At 44.4% G+C, this 14,682-nt stretch overlaps 1 protein-coding gene across 1 annotated transcript in view; it reads left to right on the top strand.

The window, feature by feature from the left end:
* The first annotated feature begins 2,574 nt into the window (after window positions 1-2,574).
* The window catches only part of LOC139477916 (uncharacterized), a 41,516-nt gene continuing 29,408 nt past the window's right edge, over window positions 2,575-14,682 (top strand). Inside the window, exon 1 of the mRNA XM_071260360.1 lies at window positions 2,575-2,642. The gene's annotated coding sequence lies outside the window, so the exon portion shown is untranslated. The remainder of the gene's footprint in view (window positions 2,643-14,682) is intronic.

The raw sequence follows: 14,682 nt of genomic DNA on the forward strand, positions 1-14,682 counted from the left end.
GCGTATGTGTACGTGTGTGTACGTCTGTGCTTGTGTGTGTGTTCGTTGTGTGTGCGTGCGTGTGTGTGCGTGTTTATGTGTGGGCGTGTGTGTGTATTTGTGTATGTGCGTGTGTACGTGTATGTGTGTGCTTGGGCACATGGGCACAATGAAGCCCATTTCTGGTGTCCCCCGCCGTGATATTGCTGGAATATTGCTAAAAGCGGCGTAAAACCATACTCACTTACTCAATGGCAGTACAACTCCATAGGAAGAATAAAATATAATAGCAGTGGTAACAATATTCACCTACCAGCAACAGTGGTCAAGCTTCCTTAATAGGTCAAGGCTTGATATCCTGGGTGAAAATAATGATCTGCACACAACCGCTGGTCTTGATGTAATGAGAGATGTTCATGATTGTTTGTTGTTTTACGCCGCACAATTCCAACTATATGACGGCGGTCTGTAAACAATTGAGTCTGGACCAGACAATCGAGTCACTGAGCATCGATCCATGTAATTGGGATACGATGACATGCATCTGCCTGACCACCCGATCCCGTTAGTCGCCTCTTACGACAACCGTGGGTTGCTGCAGTCCAATTCTACCCCCGGATCTTCACGGGTCAATGAGAGATGCGCGATCAGAGAGGCACGCACTTGCACGCACTTGCACGCACTTGCCTATAAATACCCCCTGGAAGTTTCTATTCAGTGGTGGACGAGACTAACTGTTCCCGAAGATTCTAGATTACGCTTGACTCAAAAACATCTAAATATAGTAACTTCCACACCACTGCTTACATTTGATAGCACTACATTCATGACAACTAATAATTGCCAAAACACAATGTTTTGAACTTCTACTGAATCTCAAAAGAGACAATGTAACATAAAAATTGCGACATTGAGTGCCGTTGTACGATCTTAGCGCTAAGGTGATCGTAGCTCTCATATTCTAACACAGACGCAGAACACAGAAGCCAGGCCTCTATTAGACGCTGGGTCTCGTATACTGTGATATATATGTTCGTGATTAATCATGACTGGTTCCTGCCAGTGCACACTGGGTATGACTGTAGAATGTGGGATTCGGTAGTGAGTTGCCAATGTGGCATCATAAACCAGAATACACGCCGGGCCTCTATATACACGCCGGGCCTCTATATACACGCCGGGCCTCTATATACACGCCGGGCCTCTATATACACGCCAGCCTAGTGTAACAGACGGCTTGCACGGAATTTATAGACACTCGGGCGTCTAACAGAGTAAATACGGTATAACGTTACGTATATATAAACAAATATGAAATATCACTATGACGACAGTCAGTTCACGAGCTTAGGTTTAATATAAACTGGCGCTGAAACTTAAAAGAAACACGGAATGGTTATTCGATGGTGATGTATTTAATGCGGGTATCATATTTCTTTTTAGGAGCCGTCATATTAAAACTGACTTCAATTGTAAACAATGCAATTTCTCTTAGTAACGAACTGTTACGAGTTTATCCGAAAACAGTACGAGTTTATTCGCATATGTAAAACTACTTACATGCAACCTTTATGCGTACGGACCGAAGGCCCGTCGGTGTAATATAGGGCACTATATTTGACTTGGCACAAGTTTGCAGTGTTTCGGCGACTGTTTTGATCCAAGTAACGTTTGATAACGTTGTATTTTTTCAGTTAAATTAAATTTTCAAGCGTATATTTTCGCAGTTTATTTTGTAACGAAAACGTGATCCTATTTTGCGTCCTTTAGGCTGCCAGAAACCTATGATCGTGTGTTCGAAACCCAGTTTTTCCTGAATAAGTGTCTCCGTCTATTGGCGTCATTCCCGTGCTCATGAGTTTCGCCAAAGTGGTAAACTCTTCGGGACTTCCTCCTATACCAGCTGACTGAAACGCCGAAACACCAAACACACTCACACACTCACTCACTCACTCACTCACTCACTCTTCTGCGATACTGCTCGTGAATACCATAATAGTCAGGTCTTCAATCCTGGACGTCGACGTTTCATAGCATGGGAACATTAGGAAACAACCTGTTACAGCTGACGTGGGGTGAAATGCCCCGTGGTTGAGGTGTTCGCCCGTTACGCGGAGGGCCGGTGTTAGATCCCCCACCAGGGAACATTATGAAATATATTCCTGCTGTCACCAGTCGTCATATTGTTTGAATATTGATTAAAGCGGCATAAAACATTACCAACTCACTTCACTGATTACGAAGAGTGTTCAAAGTTTTGTGGAATTCTCGGACAGCGTTGAAAAACGACTGTCGACGTTTCAACGTGGATTATCCGCCGGTGTAGAGAATACGTATGTTATATATCCTATATCCGCCGGTGTAGGGAATACGATTGTTATATATTCTATATCCGCCGGTGTAGGGAATACGTATGTTATATATCCTATATTTACGGTTCAGTGAAGTCGCCGTATTTCAGGTGCAGAGCACACGGAATCCTTCCATCAAGAAAACACTCAACTTGGAATTTGTATCCGATGCATGCAGTTTCCATGACAACAGGATGAACAACGACGATCATCCCCGCCCTCTGTTCTGCACACGGCTCTTAACTCTGGCACATTTACACACGAAAATAACTCCACCACTTGTTTGGGGCGAGCAGAAGCGCCGAGCAACAGGTTAGTGCTACTTTCTCTACATGTTCTCACCTACAATAAAATCCAAATGAATGTTTTAGCGGAATTAGAATATATTTTGGAACTGAACTGAATTCTCATTTTTTGTTTGGTTATGCCAACGGTAATCGTTGTCCCTGACGTAATATTTTCTCTTCTCTTTCATATTTTATTTCTTGTTAAGGGAAATTCTTCGAAGCTTGATAATGTATTTTGATGAGTTCTGTTATGTTGTACGTCTCCAGGGTAAAAACATGAGGTGTCCTTGTAGGTTGGCGCGTTTGTCTGCATTGATATGATTGTTACATATATGACTATGTATACTAATCATGTGTTCCATGCGTGTGTTGAGTCTACCGTCTCCACATGCAGAGATAATAGTCAAATCAGCATAATTCAAGACAAAATGGCGCATTCCATTGTAAGTCGATGCTTTTGGGAGAAATAGTTTGTCAGCAGTCCAATAGTGCTTGCAACCACCAAGAACAAATGAGATGAGAAGTCAAGGTCTCTCTCTGAGAACACCTCCCCCAACTCCCCCTCCGCGTGGATCCCCCCTCCTGCCCTATATTCAACGGTCTGCTCGCTTTGGGATGTGGGAGTGATGTGGGAAATGTGCTGGAAACAAATATACATAATGAGTTATGTCTTTCCGCGAGACGGAGATATAAACACTTAATGTTGACGTATCGGGCCGTGAAGGGCGTCGTGTTGTCACGGGAGCATCTGGTTTACAATCGCTACACTTCCTTCAACGGACCAAGGATTCAATGGATGTATCACAGTGCCCGTGAAGGTCAAGGTCGGGATACAGGGCAGGCTGGGCAGCATCCTAACGGTTCTTTCCGCCGGACTACTGACGGATAACACGGGGTACCTACCGGAAATGGACCCGGTTCTCACCGGATATGTTTGTGGGTACAAGAGCTTTCAAAATACGGATATCCGTCAAAGGATTACTGTGTGGAAAACGAAGCCTTTTAAAACACGATAATTCGTCAACGGATACTTTAATAGATAGCAAGCCTTTTAGAATCCGAGATGGCGACTATGACTGTCATAAGAGGCGACTAACGGGATCGGGTGGTAAGGCTCGCTGACTTGGTTGATGCATATCACCGTATCCCGATTGCGTAGATCGATGATCATGATGTCAATCACTGGATTGTCTGGTTTAGACTCGATTATTTACAGACCTCCGTCATATAGCTGGATATTATTGAGAGCGGCGTTCAACACCAAACAAACAAACAAAAGAACCAGAGTAAGCGTCACTGGACACTTTTATAAACAAGCCTTTTAGAATCCAGATATCAATCCTTTGTGAATACCAAACCTTTCTGCCGAGAAGTTCAGCTTTGGTTATTGTCCCGCTGCTACGTTCAGTCAGTGATGATTCCGTGTCATGAAATTGAGTTCACAGTTTTTACCAAACACAAACAGTTTGTAATAGAAAAAGTGGAGTAATGGTTGTAGTAACAGACGTGTGTGGTGGAAAAGTGTACCTTTTTAACCCCAAAACTGATATTCGTGAATCAAATATTTTATTAGATAAAAATGATTATATAATTATGAAAGAACTATTGTCCGGAATCGATTCCCCACATAGTACATGGAGTCTGTTTCTGGTGTCCTCCGCCGCGATGTTGCTGGAATCTTGCCAGAAGCGGCGTAAAACCATACTCACACACTGTGACAATGCAGTAAATATCAAGCCAGTCCATGTCCATACCCTCCTATGTTATCTGACACACAGAACACACCAGAACAGGCAGCGTTACAGCGTTACAGCCCTACAGCGTTACAGCGTTATAGCGCTACAGCGTTACAGTGTTACAGCGTTAAAGCGTTACAGCGTTACGGCGTTACAGCGTTACAGCGCTACAGCGTTACAGCGTTACACCGCTACAGCGCTACAGAGTTACAGCATTACAGGAATGTTGTGCCTCAGACTCGTACAACAGGTGGGAACTGACTTGCAAGCTGGGCGAACATCTACATCTTTTTGAAGGGACTTGCGCCATGTCTGTGCAACATCGACTCAATGCCTGCGGGTGTTGCTATGTCAACAGACATGATAGAACAGAGTTTAAGACATACAAAACAATGCACGAACTGTCTAACAGGCTGTAACTCCCGGGGAGGGGTAACTGTTACCACGTCAGTGGGCAATCAACTCAATTACGGATGTCGCGAAAATTGCTAAAGTCACGCATTGGTTATAAGGCATTTCGATATAAGAGAATTTCTGAAATATTGATCATCGATCAGTGATCATTAATGTAGGTGGTCATAGAAACAAGAATGTTGATACTATGTGCATTTATGTGATGTTATGTGATGTTTTGTGATGTTATGTAGCTTTCGTCGAATGAGAAATAACAATAGACATGTCTAATATGTCTATCGAGACAAACCTTTACTGTAAACTAGCTGTAGGAAAGTCTATCGAGACGGACCTTTACTGTAAACTAGCTAGGGGAAAGTCTATCGAGAAGAACCTTTACTGTAAACTAGCTAGGGGAAAGTCTATCGAGACAAACCTTTACTGTAAACTAGCTAGGGGAAAGTCTATCAAGACAAACCTTTACGGCAAACTAGCTGTACGGTAAAGTAGTTGTAGGCATGTGTATCGACAAGAACCTTAACGGTAAAGTAGCTGTAGGCATGTATATCGACAAGAATCTGTACGGTAAACTGGATGTAGCCATGTGTATCGCCAAGAATCTGTACGGTAAACTGGATGTAGCCATGTGTATTGCCAAGAATCTGTACGGTAAACTGGATGTAGCCGTGTGTATTGCCAAGAATCTGTACGGTAAACTGGATGTAGCCGTGTGTATTGCCAAGAATCTGTACGGTAAACTGGATGTAGCCATGTGTATTGCCAAGAATCTGTACGGTAAACTGGATGTAGCCGTGTGTATTGCCAAGAATCTGTACGGTAAACTGGATGTAGCCGTGTGTATTGCCAAGAATCTGTACGGTAAACTGGATGTAGCCATGTGTATTGCCAAGAATCTGTACGGTAAACTGGATGTAGCCATGTGTATTGCCAAGAATCTGTACGGTAAACTGGATGTAGCCGTGTGTATCGACAAGAATCTGTACGGTAAACTGGATGTAGCCATGTGTATCGACAAGAACCTGTACGGTAAAGTTTGGTGAATTGTTGCACTCGTTCTTCTTACCAAGCCTGGTTCTTAATTGGAAAAATGTTAGGACTAGCTCCGATTCCGACGTCTGACTACAAATGGATCGCAAAACTCTGTAATTGACGCATCTATCCACGCACAACTAGCAACTGGTCATTACCGAGGTTATAATTGTTGGCGTGTTTACCCGTGAGAATCTACACAAACATATTTCATGCTCTGAGGTTATGTGTTTGTGAATGGAGTCTAAAATTAGCATTCCTGGAAGAGGTTCTGGCTCAAACCCTAGCAGGCAACTTCAGAGCTCAAATCCCTAGTTTACTCCGATATGTCAGTTATGACTGCGAGCGTGTGTGTTATATGGGAATATTATAACCACACGGAGAGATAGAATGTCTTCATGCCTTGACATCTATTTATCATGTTTAAGATTCCTGTCCTGAACGAGCACATTTTCATCCCAGACATTATTTACAGATAGTTTGGTAAAACTGTTGCTTTTTTTAAAAACAAAAGACGCGCGTGTGTGAGGGGTGAGGGGGAGGTATTTTTTCACTATTTGAAATTTTGCATTTCGTGTTTGTAGTAATCGTGTATTGTTTCAGACAATATGTATAGATAATCTCACCCGAGTGTCTTTGGATATCAAATATCATCCAACATCATTCTTTCAATGTCAAACTCATCTATTTCTCGAAGCCTCTCCGAAACTATTTTTACTACGTACGAGGGCAAACATATAGAGAATCTCACCCGAATCTCTTTCGCCGGGGATTTTCACTTTTATCAACTCGTGTTGATATATTTGATATCAAAAGACACGATAGGGATTTTATTTATCATCCAACATCAATCTTCCAACTTTTTTCAGTTGGTAGACAGTAATAAGCAGTGTCTTAGTGTAAAAAGTACTGCTAACAGCTTCAGTAGCAGTGCCATTAGTGATGTCATTTGATTGTGACGTCATGGTGACCAATGACATCACAATGGTCTGTAAAGCATTGTGATGCAATTTCATTGCAGCGATATCTATAATGTTGATATCGCTTGATCTCACCCAAATGATATCTCCTGTGGGAGCCAGTTTGGGATGATACATCACCCAATCAGTTCGTCCTGGGTGATCCTCCTGACCCGCCCGTGTTAATTCCAGACGTGTGTTGGAAAGAGATGGGTGAGCATGTCCTCCCTTTGAAACAATTACACAAACATTAAGTTGTACAAATACAGCAGAATGTAGACGATATTCGGAGGAAGGATTGTGACAAGAATAGCTAAGTGATGATTGCACACAGATGCTGTACATAGAGGATATTATATGAGTGTTCATGTCATACTAGGTTTACGACATAAGTGTCTAAATTCCGGTATTTCTCGAGCGAGTGCGATGAAAATACCGGAATTTCCGCAAATTATCGCAAATATAGTATGACATGAACACGAATATAATGTTCATATATTACCGACGAATATGTCCACATACAGAGACGAAGTTTAGTGTTTACCTATAGTGAGTGAGTTAAGATTAACGTCACATCGGCAGTATTTCAGCCATATCGTGACTGTTTACCTATAAGGACACTAAGTCGCAAAAGCAGCGGAACCATAATTTATCGAATGACGTCTTCAGCTGTGACGGCGTTGCGAGTGTGACGTCACTCAGACCTCACGTCACAATAAGATTCGAATGACGTCAACAATGCCCTCCGGATGACGGAAAAAATGCCCTGTTGTCGCATGACGTAAAATGACGTAATATGATGAATTTTATTAACCTAGATTTATCATCGCAAACTGGCTCCCACAGGACATATCGCTGCAATGAAATTGCATCACAATGCTTTGCTGACAATTGTGACGTCATTGTTATCATGACGTCAAAATCAAATGAAAATGGCTCTTCTACTTAAGTTGTTAGCAGAACCTTTACACTTTTATTACCCACGTGGTGAAGATACAGGTGGTAAGACACTAAATCCGTACGTTACACGTGTGTCGTACAAGGTTGACCTTGTTTTATTCGTTTTGATTGGATAACCGTGACCTCTGTCACACCGGGACTACTTTTTTCATTCATAAAAAATCGCGAGACGTCATTCATTTTGCGATTACAAGGCAGAACTGAAGAAATTCATGAGCACGAGAGATATTTACAAACACTTTATTAAACCAAACAAGATAGTCACTCGCATCAAATTCGGTTTGCATTCTATATAAGTTATGCATTGAGCTCCTACAGACGTATAATCGAGCTAGATCTATGAATCGATTTACAATGTACGACTGCCGATCGAGCGCGTCCCTTGAGCGTGACACACCCGACCATTTCGCAACTTTCAATTTGATGTAACGTAAAAGGATAAACGTGGTGAAATGAAGTCTGTTTAAACTATCTGGACAAATATCTAGACTTACTTGGGATGATCCGGTTGTGCCATCGGTGTCCCCTTTGAAGCGTATGTTGTGGCGCTGTTTCGGGAAGTGTTGTTCATGAATGAACGAACACAGCACGACCAGATAACTTAAAGTTCACAGTTCCGATACAAATCATTCGAAAACTCCGTGGAAGTGTGCCTGACTTCTGATTTTGTGGCCCAAAACATCCCAAATGTGAACAGTAACATTCCCTATCTCTAGAGTAAAACGCTGTGAGTGGATCGCGGTTGTCTTTTCTTATTCCGGTGGCGACCTTGCCCTTCGATCGTTCGAAGCTATCACTGACATGCAAGCAGATTTGAGTTTGTTGATTTTCACGTCTTCGGTAAAGGGTGGTACAGTTAACATGAATGTCTTTGGCGAACAGTCTGATTTCCCTCTTCCAAAATGGTACGGACATGATATAAATTCAGCTGATAGATCAAGGAAACCGAACCATTTTGATTGCACAGACAGGACCCCGGCAGTGTGATGCGTGTGACTGTTGGTCCGATATTCAAAGCGCGGCGCTAATGTGAGATTTCAAATTTTCTCATCGGTGTCCTGCGTACTAACAACATGGCGCTTGAATTACCATAAGTTGAAGACTTTCTTCCAAAAGGATCTTGAGCGTCGGTGCTGGTTTGTTTGTAAACAGATCAGCAGGCGCATGTTGTTAATGCGTATGCATACACATGTCAACAATGCCCATATTTGGTCATATATCATGCGCAACCAGATTTTGCAACCGGTTTCAGTTTGGTCTGTCAACGAACGCAAGTTGTTATGTATTTACACTTAAATATATATTCAACGTGGGTAATAAATAAAATACCACACTCATTCTCGTTAGATACCATTTTTACGAAACTCGTGAACTTTCTATGGTATCTGACCTCGCTTTCGCTCGGTCAGATACCATAGAAAGTCCACTCGTTTCGTAAAAATGGTATCTAACGAGAATGAGTGTAGTATTCTCTATTTACACTGCTTATTACTGTCTACAAACTGAAAAAGTTTGAAGAATGATGTTGGGGGATAAATAAAACTGCACCCTCGTGTCTATATCAAGACGAGATGATAAAAGTGAAACAACTCCGTGGAAAGACACACTGGTGAGATTCTCTATGTGTTTGCCCTCGTAGGTGTAAAAATAGTTTCAGAATGGTCTCGACATATAGATGAGTTTGACATCCTACCTGTGGAGGAGGCGGAGATGACTTGTGTTTGCAGTAGCAGACACTTGATGACATGTGGGTGGAGATGACCATGACCAGCAATACAACCCAGCTCTCTGATTGGCCAAAAAGCCCAAACTCCGGCGCAGTGATCACGTAGCAATACACCACTACCACAAGTTAATTTGCATATCCGGACTTTTTTCCGGACTTGACCGGACCGGTCTCTAATTATGTGATTATTCTGAAACAGAGCAAAGTGGCCTAATTGTAGCCTTTGTGCGCTTTTTCCTGTTATTTTGTATAATTATAATTATATATATAGAGAGATTTGCTACTACAACTGCGACAGCGAGGTGCATGACAATACAATCAAATGCGTTTATAACGAACACGCTTATAACAAAATGACGGATATTAGGAATGTTAACCATTCTTGACATGTGTTTATCTGAATGTCTATACTCTTGCTGAGTGGACAGTGTTAGGTGTGACGAATCTCGGGGCCTGTGGGAGAGGATCACCGCAAGGAACTCTGGGTAGGAGAGTGGAAAAAACCCAGACTGTTTCCCGGATATCCTCCGTTCGGTTCCAGTTTGTCGAACCAGTCTATAAAAACTCATGCAAATGTGTCAGGTAAGCTGGGCCCCGTCTCATATTATAAAGCTGAAGACGCGCATATAGAGCCGGGAACCAGCTTAGTTTGTCAGGCAGTCTGTGCGGTTGTCATGACGTCATAATGTGTCATAGGACGTCATGTGCTTGTCACTCCATAACTTACCCTGATCACATGTCAAACCCACTGGCGGTCGTCAAGCGGATCTGACATTGCCAGAAATAATTTCACCCCGACGTTCTTGCAATATGGAGTACATGTGTCACAAGCGGGGTGTACACGCATCTAGCAGCCGACCGTTAGTGGACATGACGAGGTCGCGGCCAGCTCAGCCGGTAAAACCCGTACACCCCACTAATGACACGTGTTCCTCATATTAAAGCTAGTGTGGAGTGAGTGAGGTTTTACGCCGCTTTCAGCAAATATCACAGCGGGATCCAGGAATGTGATCCACATATTACATGCATCTGAAATGTTGTTTTGGGTCCAAACAACTAAAACCAGTTATTTTCTAAAAAACGCAATGCTTCAAAGTATTACAGCATTATTAGAGAACACATTATTAGAGGCTGGTAGTTCGAGGGAGGGGGGGGGACATATTGGAGGCTGGTAGTTCGAGGGAGGGGGGGGGGGACATATTGGAGGCTGGTAGTTCGAGGGAGGGGGGGGACATATTGGAGGCTGGTAGTTCGAGGGAGGGGGGGGGGGACACATGGGAGGCTGGTAGTTCGAGGGGGGGGGGGACACATTGGAGGCTGGTAGTTCGAGGGAAGGGGGAGGGGGGGACTGGTAGTTCGAGGGAGGGGGGGAGGGGAACATATTGGAGGCTTGTAGTTCGAAGGAGGGGGGAGGCTGGTAGTTCGAGGGAGGGGGGAGGGGAACACATTGGAGGCTGGTAGTTCGAGGGAGGGGGGAGGGGAACACATTGGAGGCTGGTAGTTCGAGGGAGGGGGGAGGGGAACACATTGGAGGCTGGTAGTTCGAGGGGGGGGGACACATTGGAGGCTGGTAGTTCGAGGGGGGGGGGACACATTGGAGGCTGGTAGTTCGAGGGAAGGGGGAGGGGGGGACTGGTAGTTCGAGGGAGGGGGGGAGGGGAACATATTGGAGGCTTGTAGTTCGAAGGAGGGGGGAGGCTGGTAGTTCGAGGGAGGGGGGAGGGGAACACATTGGAGGCTGGTAGTTCGAGGGAGGGGGGAGGGGAACACATTGGAGGCTGGTAGTTCGAGGGAGGGGGGAGGGGAACACATTGGAGGCTGGTAGTTCGAGGGAGGGGGGAGGGGAACACATTGGAGGCTGGTAGTTCGAAGGAGGGGGGAGGGGAACACATTGGAGGCTGGTAGTTCGAAGGAGGGGGGAGGGGAACACATTGGAGGCTGGTAGTTCGAGGGAGGGGGGAGGGGAACACATTGGAGGCTGGTTGTTCGAGGGAGGGGGGGAACACGTTGGAGACAGCTAGTTCGAGGGATGGGGAGGGGAGAGTCTGGTAGTTCGAAGGAGGGGGGAGGCTGGTAGTTCGAAGGAGGGGGGAGGGGAACACATTGGAGGCTGGTAGTTCGAGAGGGAGGGGGGGGGGACACATTGGAGGCTGGTAGTTCGAGGGAGGGGGGAGGGGAACACATTGGAGACTGGTAGTTCGAGAGGGAGGGGGGGGGGAACACGTTGGAGACAGCTAGTTCGAGGGATGGGGAGGGGAGAGTCTGGTAGTTTGAGGGAGGGGGGAGGAGGGAGACTGGTAGTTCGGGGATGATTGACGGGGGTTCGAGTGTTGGTTATTTCCGACTTGTTCCGGAGAGGGGCTCCTGAGTTTTTGGGAGAGACAGGTGCGCGGAGGTGCCTGGTCTAGGATTTGTTTATTGGTTGTTTTGAACATGAAGGCGTGTTCCGCGATTATTGAATACTTCGGATAGTAGAGATGGCAGCCACAAGCACTGTACTTCCTGACCCTTGGTGTTCAGGCTGGATGATCGGTGAAGGTCATTTCATAGAATATGAACGTGAAAAATGTCCCAAGTGTATTCTTTCTAAAGAAACAGTTCGCAATATATTACCATGAAATATATTGCTTCTTTCCCCTGTCATTCGATAAGAGAAACATGATACTTCACTCGACACATGGAATATCCTATTTATGATATACTTTGTGTGCAGTTGTCTACCGGAAATTAAATAATTAATTTCATTACAAGTGTAAAAACTTGAAACGTAAATTCTCCCAACCTAACACGCAGGGACGTTTCACGACCCTTGTAATTGCGACTTAAAAGGTAGTTCCGAGTTTGCAAATTCATAAAAAATATAAACAAGAGTAATATTTATATTTATTCTTTATCATACACTTGGATAAGATTATATATACAAAATCAACTTTTAAAAATATTCTTGTAATCTTCGAGGCCGCTGTTGGAAGCTAATGGTGAGTGTGTGTCTGTGTGTGTGGTGGCGTGTGTGAGTGTATGTGTGAGTGTGTGTCTGTGAGTGTGTGGTCAGTGTGTGTGTCTGTATGGTGTATGTGTCTCTGTGTTGGTTTGTCTGTGGTGTGTGTGTGTGTGTGTGTGTGTGTGTGTGGTATGCTTATACGTGTGTTTGTGTGTCTGCATATGGGTGGTGGTGAGTGTGTGTGTCTGTGTGGTGTGCCTATATGTGTGTGTAGTGTGTGTGTGTGTGTGCTTGCTTGTGTGGTGTGCCTATATGTGTGTATAGTGTGTGCTTGTTTGTGTGGTGTGCCTATATATGTGTGTAGTGTGTGTGTGTGCTTGTTTGTGTGGTGTGCCAATATGTGTGTGTGTGTGTGTGTGTGTGTGTGCTTGTTTGTGTGCCTATATGTGTGTGTAGTGTGTGTGTAGTGTGTGTGTGTGTGCTTGTTTGTATGATGTGCCTATATGTGTGTGTAGTGTGTGCTTGTTTGCGTGGTGTGCCTATATATATGTATGTGTGTCTGTCTGTGTATAAGGTCAGGGGAGAGAAGCGACTATTTTTGTTACTTCAAGCTCCCCACAGCGATAGCCTCTTCTTCTATATTATCACACAGACGGCCACAGCCATGCCAACTCCCTCACAGCAATGTCACTTTACGCCCTGCTGTCTCTGTAAGCTACTCCCTCACCAATGTCCGTGAATACGGCGAAGGTTTACATACAGTTCGTGGCACAACAAGTGAAACTTGCTTGACGAGATCAAACAAGAAACTCGGTAAACGGGATTTAAGTTAAACATTTAGTATGCAATGTTGTTTATATAACGACGTCTAAACAAGTGAAAAAGGAAGGTGTGTTGGGTGATGTTGTGGGCTCTGTTGTTGTGGTTGTTGGAGTAAGACGTGGTGGGGTTGGTAGGGTGATGTTGTGGGCTCTGTTGTTGTGGTTGTTGGAGTAAGACGTGGTGGGGTTGGTAGGGTGATGTTGTTGTGGTTGTTGGAGTAAGACGTGGTGGGGTTGGTAGGGTGATGTTGTTGTGGTTGTTGGAGTAAGACGTGGTGGGGAGGGTAGGGTGATGTTGTTGTGGTTGTTGGAGTAAGACGTGGTGGGGTGGGTAGGGTGATGTTGTTGTGGTTGTTGGAGTAAGACGTGGTGGGGTGGGTAGGGTGATGTTGTTGTGGTTGTTGGAGTAAGACGTGGTGGGGTGGGTAGGGTGATGTTGTTGTGGTTGTTGGAGAAAGACGTGGTGGGGAGGGTAGGGTGATGTTGTGGGTGGTGTTGTTGTGGTTGTTGGAGTAAGACGTGGTGGGGTGGGTAGGGTGATGTTGTTGTGGTTGTTGGAGTAAGACGTTGAACGACTTGGGTCATGTTTCGCATGGAAATACCGACTCGCCTACATGCATCACATTCTTCCCAAGCGGCAGCATTAATCATCTGAAAACAAAAGGGATCCCTGCATAGCTGGGCAGTGATTACAGCAGAGGTAATGTTAACAGCTTTGTGTAGGACGAACTTACATCGTCACAGTCGGAAGTTGGTTTGGGGCAGAAGTTATCGTCGGTAAGAAGTAACAGACAAGGCAGTGCGTTTACGGCAGAACATTGTCGTGGGTCATGCTGGGTGAGTGAGTGAATGTAGTATTACGCGTCTGTATTGTTCATCACAATGACAAAGTAATGGCAGACCAGTGGTTGATAGCATGAGCAACGTTTCACGCCATCATTGTTGTTGCGCAGTGGAATATCAAGTATTAACAAAAATGATAATTCCCTCACTGTTGTATGCGGGGAACTAAACGTGACTATCTTGATATGAAATAATTCAGATAATAAATTCGGGGAACTAAACGTGAATCTCTTCTTAAAAAAGCTGAAGAAATGTAAATGTGACAAAATCAACTAAATATGATTCTCAAAATCTATTGCTATCAATCTATCAGTTAAGCCCTATTTTGGCCAGCATTGTTGCGTCCTATTGCGACATCCTATCGTAACTAACACGTTCTACTACGTCCTATTTTGACGAGCTATAGAACGAGACTATTCAATGTACGTCCTATCGCGACGACATCTCAAACCAAACTGACAAATGTGCGTCCCATAGAGCCGAACTATCAAACCAATGTCACGAACGTACGTCCAAACGCGACGACATCTCAAAACCAAAATGAACTCAAGTATGTCCGATTTTCCTCGTGCCATGTCATACTTTTCCCTTTTCTCCGCGAAGCAAGTTGCGTTCCAGCTATCTGTTCAAGCTTAA

The sequence above is a fragment of the Haliotis cracherodii genome, unplaced genomic scaffold (assembly GCF_022045235.1).
Source record: "Haliotis cracherodii isolate W230 unplaced genomic scaffold, xgHalCrac1.p SCAF_37, whole genome shotgun sequence".
NCBI classification, from domain to species: domain Eukaryota; kingdom Metazoa; phylum Mollusca; class Gastropoda; order Lepetellida; family Haliotidae; genus Haliotis; species Haliotis cracherodii.